General features: G+C 38.8%; 1 long non-coding RNA gene across 1 annotated transcript; it reads left to right on the forward strand.

Moving 5' to 3' along the window:
* Positions 1-5,298: 5,298 nt before the first annotated feature.
* LOC308189188 lies at positions 5,299-8,941 on the forward strand. Its single transcript, XR_013946082.1, has 3 exons — positions 5,299-5,565; positions 6,883-7,038; positions 8,611-8,941. It is a non-coding gene; the product is annotated as an uncharacterized lncRNA (long non-coding RNA).
* The last annotated feature ends 350 nt before the right edge of the window (positions 8,942-9,291 follow it).

The following is a 9,291-nucleotide window of genomic DNA, read 5'->3' on the forward strand; positions in this document are numbered from 1 at the left end:
TCCAAAGGTAGGGTCATTTTTTATTTTTCAATGTTTTAGTGGAAAAAGTGTCACCTTCCTACTTGCCTTTTCACAAAATATGTTCTGCCTTTCCAGAAGCCACAGCTGGGCTTAACTGGTGGAATGGAAATGTTTGATCCCCAAATCTGTATCAGATTATTGCAAAATATTTTTGTGAAGGCTCAGAAGACAGATCCTAAAACATAAGCAAACAAACAATGCATTATAGAAATGTAATATGTACTACATAGAGTAAATAATGTAATGCGTGTTTTCTGAGAGAAGTGGGTAGTTAGTGGTCATAGCTATAATATAGCCGTTTGCCCTTTTTACTGACAGCAGGATGGGAACTCAGTGCTGACTTCTGCCTGTCTGTGAAATGAACCCATGTTAGCTTAAGCTCTGTGAGGAAGAATGAAGAATGTGCGATTCTGCAAGACCATGTTGCAAGGGATTAAAGAGTAGGGAATTCTGCTTTTCTGAGGGAAGGAAGAAATCCAGTATTAAGTCAAATGCTGAAGTCAATTTAACCTTCTGTTTCACTCTTTCCTATTTTGTGCCTGCTGGCCCATGGCACTGTAAATCCCTTCCTAACCCTGTGCATTGGGCAGCGAGGCTGCAGCCTTCAATGTGTCTGGGACTGTCCCCGGGTACTGAAGCATTATCAGCCCACTGAGGCCCAGTAGACCCAATTTTGCTCTCCAAAATCTTCCTTCATGCCAACAAGATGTCCATTCAAACTTTATGTTGAAATGATCACATGTACCGTTTTATTAATTTACTCTGTCGTGGGCAGTCATGTTATTGAGTGAAGAGACTTTTAAAGTAGAGTTTACAGAGGGAAAATGTAGTCTGCGTTGAAATCTCATGATGGCCTTATGGATAATCTGTAATTAGCATGCACTATTTGTTCTCCCACAAGTAGTTTTAGGATTTGGCACTGAGGTTTGGTTATGACAGCACAGTTTAGCCAGCAGTGTGCTGGTGCACCCTCTGATCCTGCACGCCAACAAACTGCGTTGGGCACTGGCTGGTGCAATGCTAGCTGGCCTAGGACAGCAGTGCTCCAGGAACCAGGCTAGCATTTCACCAGTGCGGATGTCTTCATGGCTGCACGTGGAAATAGCACTGTTAAACTCACAAGCAGTCTTCCTGGGTTATTTCCTTTTCCCAGTGTGCCTCCATGCTCCTTGGCAGAAGCTGGTCAAGGAACTCCGCTGACTGTGGAGGGAGGGGGAGGTCCTGATGCACCTGCTCATGCTCCAGGCTTGAAGAAGTTCGAGTCTCATCAACCTGATGTATGTATGTATGTATGTATGTATGTATTTATTTATTAACTTAAGAGCCTTTTGGTCCTCCTTGGGGAGCTCTCTGAAGAAAATCTCTAGCAAGATCTACCTTGAAGCTCTGGTCTTTTGAGGGTCCTGCTGCTCACCATAGATGTCTAGAGAAGATCTGCATTTTCTCAGCCTCTCATTCTGCTTGTGAGGCAGTGAAGAGTAGTTGTAACACTTTCTTTGTTGTGCTAACAGAACAAATTACAGCAGTTTAAACACTTGGTATTTCAGAAGTTCCTTCACTGAGGTCTGGGCCCAGCCAGCCAGCGGTGACAGAGGTTGTTGTATGTATGGGAAGGGGCATGCCTCAGCCCAGCTCCTGCCTTTCTTCTGTCCTGCAGCACTTACCGATCCCTGGTACCCTTTCACCCCTGCACCACTGGGGTGCCTCCTCAGGGAAGCCCTCACCCACCGTGCAGGAGCCCAGTTATTCGCGATGTGGCTCTGCCTCTGAGGCTTTTAGTGTGCGTATGACAAATACGGTACTATACAACTCTCTCTCACCCCGCGTTTTCGGCGTGTGTTTGCATGACAAAAGAAATGTCAGTGTGTATTTCTCTTGCCAAATGAAATCATGTTAGACTTTTATGTTTGCTCTAATTTGGATGCTTTTTATCTAATGCTGCCCATCGAATAAAATGACCTGAAATTAAGATGTTTGAAAGCCAGAATTGACTATTTCCACTCAGCAGGATAGAACACAGTCAGATTATTAAATAATGACAATGTTGATTTACTGTTAACAAATTCTTCATAGAGGCTAAACACATTAGACAGTCTATGCAGATGAGACTGGTATAAATACAGACCTGTGGATGAACTATGGCCATCAGGAACTTATCACACAATTTTGGTTCTTGAACTGGAAAAAGCTGGTACTTCACGTATTAATTAAATGACTGTATGGTCTGCAAAGGTTCCTTATCGTATTTCAGAAATACATAACTAATGATTCTTGCGATATATGGCTGGAGAAATAATCTTGGTACACCTAAGATATGATTTCCTGTGGAAATTCCTCAGATTTAAAAATCTGAGGAAAAAAGTCACATAATTCCCTACTTAGTTTGTCTGCATTTAGCTCATGGATTACAGCGAGTGCTTCCACTTTTACCCGTGTTCTGCTCCAGTTTATTTCTCTTTGCTGCTGCCCTGGCTGTGCTAAGTCCAGCTTGTGCTGCTATGCAGTGACAGATCCGAACTTCTGGCCCAGATCCTGCTGTTCCTATCTGCTGTAACGGAAGGAGACTGCTGGATTTCTTGGCCGGGGATTTCTCATTCATTCTTTGTCTTGACTGCAGTCTATTAAGTCATTTTTCCTCTCAGATAATGCTTAGGCATCCCTTCTAGTTCATTAGATTGCCAAAACCTGTAGTGACACTGAATAGCAATGCTTGTGATGTTCGAGTTCTTTGCATTTGTATACTCTTCAGATTCAGGAGATTACCCTGGATGCTATTTTTTTTTTTTGAGATAACTTTTGGGAGGACTTAGTTATTAGTTTTCTATATACACTTTTCTATATTCCTTATATATACATCCCTTGGTACGCTTCACCAAAAATTAAAAAAAAAAAAAAAACAACTTAAAAAATGCAGTTTGAAATGTCAACAATAGAATGGCATTTTTAAATAAAATTATGATTTCCTGAAAAAAATATCAACTTGGTTAGAAAGTATTTTTTTTCCCCCAAATTGCTGATTAGAAAATCCTTTGGAAACCTCCTGTTATAATATTCTCTAGTTTTGCCTACTGCACTTACAAGTTAATATAGATTCTAGTGTTTATTCTATTATTATGCCAATTAATTCAATTTCACAGACCAATGAAAGTTTTCCCTAACATTGAACTTCAGTGTTTGGAACTTAATGTTTTTTTCCTTGATATCTGTGCAATATCTTTCTAAATGTATCTGTATCTTTCTAAATGATTCTGCTAATGAACCAATGTAGAGTTTACACATTTTAAATATTTCTTGTAGATGTAATCATAACTTAGCTGTCATTTAGCCGGCACTATATATTCATTTCTCTTTCCTTCTTTTCTGTTAGTTTAGTTTCCCTTAATTATTTTTGTAGCTTTTATCTGAACTTAATCCAATATGTCTACATTTTTTACTGGTAATTATTTAGGTACTGATAGTGTTTACTTTTGAACAAATTCCACCTGTTATATGAAGAACCATCTTCTTTTCTTTCTTCAAATGTGTCTCCTATTGGCTTTCATCAATGAACTCCACTTGTTGTGTTTGAAGAAACAGCAAGCACTCGATTTCTAGCCGCCTTCCGTATGCCACATGAAGCGTGATCATTTTGTATTCTGTAACCCTTTCATGGTTCATTTCTCTTCATTTCCATAATTATTTCCCCTGTTATTTTTGTATGGGAAAGAGGTCAGATTTGTTCTGCCAGTGGATGCAGGGGCAGTCTGATTTCTTTTAATCCACAGCAGAACTCTTTCCATTTTTTTTTCTCTAAACTTCTATATATTTAGTTATAAATTCTCTGTCTGATAACTTCAGCAGTTTATAATGCTTGCTGCTCATCTATGAGTATGCACACAGCTAATCTGCTACAATAATATTAGAGTGGCAAAATAAAGATCTCAACAGAAAAACAACAGAAAAACAACAGTTACCTGGACAATATTAACTTTGACACCTTCCTCACTTGTACGATATATCTTTAATTTATGTTATACTCTTCCCCCCCCATAGGATTTTATCTCACTAAATGCACGGGTGGGTAACACTGAGTGGCAAAAATTGTCTGCATCTCGTCCTTATCCTATAGCTGTAGCACTCTTATTTTGCAGGAATGTAAGCGAATAAGAGTGTTTTGTGAGATGACATAACAAACTTTTTCTTGTTGTTGTTGTTAGATGACATAACAAACAGGACAATGTCTGTCGGCAGACTCCCAGCACTGGCCCCGTTCGCAGAGCTGGCCGTGAGCAGTGCTGGGAGTGCACACTCCTCTGCGACCTGGCTGCAGAATTGACTGTTCAGATCACACCCTTGAAAGCTAACACCTGAAGGAAGACGTACTGAAAGTGAGGAGTGTAAAACATATCTCTTTGGAGCTGGGAGGGAAACCTGGGGATTTCAGTCACCTGTGACATCTGTAGCAGCAATGGAAGTGCATTTACCTGGCTGACTTTCTGGTTCCTACGCCGTACATCTGCTCTCACCTTGACGTTCCCCTGACAGCTTCTGTAATGTACAAAGCCTTGTAGAATACGAAGCAGGCACAGAATCAAGAGTTTTTAGTGGCCTAGTCTGCAAGTAGGTATCGTTCGTTCTGTGAGCAGTGTCAGGCAAGGGGGGGCATAGGAAAAATTGGGTTGTGAACACATAATTTAAATCAAATGGTTTTCCTTGTGGGTAACTGGGATTATGCTTGTTTGGATAGTCTTAATTCTGGACTTCCCAATCTTCGAGTGCTAGATCTTAAAAATAGTTCTTCAAACCTTGGTTCAGGGAAAAAAGGAAGGCAAAGAAGAAGTGAAATTTGTCACTTTGGTAGAAGAGAGAAGTTGGTCTTCTCCTCATTGTTCTCATGTGTAATTTTTTATTTTCTGAGATATGTATTATATAAAGTCATAGTAATTTTATCTGTGTTGATTTTAGGTTTCATCCTAAGGTTGTCTACAAAAACAGTGCCGGTCTCTGTCGGTAATGAGCCTGCAAGGGTGACTTGAGGTTGGGCCAGATTGTGCCACGCACAAAGTGCAGATCTCTCTGATACAATGAATGTGTTTAGCTGTCATGTTGGCTGGCGGTGTGTAACTGCTTTCTGTGCATTCTCCTTTTCTTAGTGATGCTATGTTCTCAGTCTGATCAAAAATCATGGACACCTAAAACAAAACAAAACAAAACAAAACAAAACAAAACAAAACAAACAGCTTTGCTTTTCTTTTCAAGGGGAACGTTTATTGCAAGAAGGACAATTCTATGATATGAGATACATTTTGCTATTCTCTTTCACCCTGCTGGACCTTTTGTTTCTCATTCTGAATTGAGCCATTCTGCGGCAATCATATGCTCAGTCTGTGCATGACTTTGCATGTGGTTACACATCAATTTTACAGTGCTGCTCCCTCTTGCCCTCAAACCAGAGCCCGTAAGTGCTTCGTGCCCTCTTGCCTTCCTTCCCTGTGGAACTGCATCCCAGCTGCTGGAAAGAGCCGTGCTGCAGGAGGAATGGGCAAGGGCAAAAACAGGCAGCAGGTGAGTGCCAGCCCATGTAGCGACCAAGGTGCTTGTTTACCTGAGTTGTGTAGCTGTTGTTTTTTTTGTTGTTGTTTTTTCAGTACTTTTGCAAAAATGGCAGACACCATAATGGCAGAATTTACAAATTCGTAAATAGAGCACAATTAAGGTCTGATTACAGAATGCTTCTCTGAAGGGGCAGGGATTTCCTTCATCTCACCGTGCATTATAGTATAATAGTCCATGTTTTATCAAATGTGAGACAAGAACCTGAAGCTTTGCTTCAAGACAATAAGCTTTTCTCTATCGATTATCGAGGTTCCAGACAGTGACAAAAATTAAGAGGTGATTTGAAAGCATTTAGAAATCAGATGTTGAGGACTAGTCTGTCACTGAGAAGTCTGACAAAGAAACAAAACCCATAACTCCTGCAGACTGCCATGAGTGTTTTGTATTGTTATGTAGAATGAGATAATTAAAGGAAGCCTCTGATAAAGATTATTGCTTCCAGATTATAACCATAGAAAGATGCCAGGAAAACTGAGGGAACTTTGTATGCAATGAGGTTTGTAAAAACAAACAAACCAAACAGATCCTTTCTCTATTTTGTGAACTTTTCATTAACAGCAGTTTGATTTCTGTAAGTTGTTCTTAGCAAATAGATTTTGCCCATACTAAATACTTCCACTAATGCATTTATTTAATTTTTCATTGCTCATGGATCTGCTACAACAAAAGAGCTTGATTTTTTGGCATCTAGTATTATTTTTGCTTTGATCCTGTAACCAAATGATGGTAGCCACAAAATGATTTTAATTTTATTATGAATGCACTTGGGATACTTAGTATTCATTTTGTTTTTGGCACTCACTGCATCAAGACTTAATCCAAATAACCAGTGATGTACTTGCAATAATGTCAAACAATATTTGGCATTTATTTCACTGAGTGGTTCAGGAAGGTGTTTGACACTGACTTGATTACATATGGGACCAGTTACCAGTTTAGGAAAATCAGAGTGGAATTCCAAGATAAAAGCCTGGTCATCTCTGACAGGACCATAGCAACTATAACGTTTCTATAGTATTTGGTTTTAAATGGAAATCAATACGTAACAGATAAGGGGGGAATAGTAGGCCCAGTAATTCCTAACGAAGAGGCTGAGAGGGTGGCTAGGCAAGACTTTATGCTTTAAACTTTGCATTTCAGCTTGATTCTTCTTCATATTAGGATATTAATGTACATAACTGAGATGCTTTACAGCATCCTTGAATGGATTCAGCCAACTCTGGAATAAAAGAAATTGATTAATTGATATTTGTTTCTCTACTTGAGGCCACTGATATGCTGTGTATGCAAACAGTGAATGCAAAGAGAGAGAAAAAGGCCACCTTGAGCCGTACATAACCAGGAATTTTTTTAATTGGTCTTGTCCTTTGTCTTGATAAATGAAGAGAATTGTTCCAGAATACAGACATCCTGGAAGTACAGGTGAGTCAAATAGGTATGTAAGCAAACAATGTATTACTTATGAGATGAATACTCAATTCTACCTGACTGAGGACACAGTCCAGGAATCAATTTATGAAGTAAAATAATTTGTCTGATCATTATTATTGATCTTGGTAGAAGGTCTGTAAGAGGTAATGTAACTGGCATGTAAGAGTTAGCAAAGTCTGGAATAGAATCAGGAAAAGGTATTTGGTAAGGAAAGATGATAATTAGTCCAGGGGCTTTAGTCTGCTTAGACTGACTTTTAAATCTCAAATATTTATATCATTTTAGTTTATATGGCGTTACCAATTTAAAGAACCAGGTAACATTATCTATTTTTATAATTGTATGGGTAGCATAATAGCGTATTTGCTGAAAAGATTTACCATGTCAACTAGAAGTTACTAGAAGTAACTAGGTGATGGTTTTAGTGTCATTAGTATGGTGGTAGATATTATTGTTATATTATTATTGTTTTATTATTATTATTATTATTATTATTATTATTATTATTATTATTATTATTATTATTATTTCAGATTTTCAACAGATCTCCAACCAAACATGCTGAAGCTGAATTTAGGTGCTAATAATTTCCTCCAGCTCCTAATGATTAAGAATAGTGGATAGGCACATACATTACAATGAAGTGCCATTTTTCCATGGATAAATATAATTCAAACTTCATTTCACATGGGAGAGTCCCTGATCCACTAATAAATAAGAGTGGTTAAGTTATTTTCTGCCTCCCATTGAATTCTAAAACAACCTGAGAAGATATTGCATGGGTTGTGTTCTTTTCACATCATTAAAACTCAGAAGCAGAGTGGCATTTCCCCAAATAAATACAGAGCTTTAATGTAAAAGAACCTGTCTGAAAATCTGAAAAAATAATTTGCTTGAGATAGCATATCAGATGCTAAAAGTATTGAGATAGTGCTTGTCTTCAGAGACAAGAAGAAGAGTTCAATTTTAACAGGAGAGTTCTAACCACAAAACTAAACTGTGTCCATGAATTATTGGTTAGGTTAAGTTAATGTATACAATAAACATAGAATCACAGAGTCACAGAATGGTTTGGGTTGGAAGGGACCTTAAAGCCCACCCAGTTCCAACCCCCTGCCATGGGCAGGGACACCTCCCACCAGACCAGGTTGCCCAAAGCCCCATCCAGCCTGGCCTTGAGCACCTCCAGGGATGGGGCATCCACAGCTTCTCTGGGCAGCCTGTGCCTCACTAGCCTGAGTATTCTCGGAGAGAATTCATTTACTATATATAATCTAAATCTAGTTGTTTTTTTTTTTTAATTTAAAACTGTTACCTCTTGTCCTACCACTACACTCCCCGATAAAGAGTCTTTCCCCATCTTGTAGGCCCCCTTTAGGTACTGGAAGGCCCCTTAAAGTACTGGACAAGTATATTCAAAACCAATTACAAATAGCTGTTATTAAAAAGTTATCAGGATGAATGGGCCCTTCTGGTTAGCTTCATGGGAAGAATACTATCACATTATTGAATATTTTGTATAATTATTGCTGGTTGCCCTAACCTCTCCATTTTACTCGTCAGAAAGCACCATGGAGAATTGCTGCACTTTTCCTTGCTCCTGAGCCTCCCCAAGGACGTCCAGATGAGAAGGATGGATGACGTTTTGTCATAGCAAACATTGCATTTTCTCCTGCTAAATCAAAACAGTTAACATATGCAGGTGAAATGTTGCTCTCATTGTTGTTTTTTTTTTGTGATGTCATTCTCAGCCTCCCATCAGCCACATAAGCTAGGAAAAAGGGGAAAATCTGCAGTATCCTTTTTAACAGGCACAGATATTTCTTTGTGTCACCTCCCAGCACATCGATATTCTGGCCTGCAGTATGAAGACGGTTATTTTCCTGTGACACTCAAAAACCGCACACTCTGCTTTCTTAGAGATGGGTCCTAAACAGGAATGATGAACAAGTTAAAATCTATTGCAATTTCTCTCCAAGCATTCATTCTGTGCAGAAAGGATGGACAAATAAGTTTCACTAATTATCTCAGAGTCACTTAATATACTAATTATAATAAATTCTTAAAAAATATATAATTCTAAGGATGTCGGTTCATCTCTGCCATTTTTTGTCATAAGTAAGCACTTTTGACTCAGAGCCACTCCTGCCTTGCCTTTTCCTTAGCTCAATAACTTAGCTCAATAAAGGTGGAGAAAATACAACTGTTTCCGGAGACTGACTCTCAGAACTGCAATTTACTGTT

Source organism: Anser brachyrhynchus (genome assembly GCF_964034855.1).
Source record: "Anser brachyrhynchus genome assembly, chromosome: 2".
Lineage (NCBI taxonomy): Eukaryota > Metazoa > Chordata > Aves > Anseriformes > Anatidae > Anser > Anser brachyrhynchus.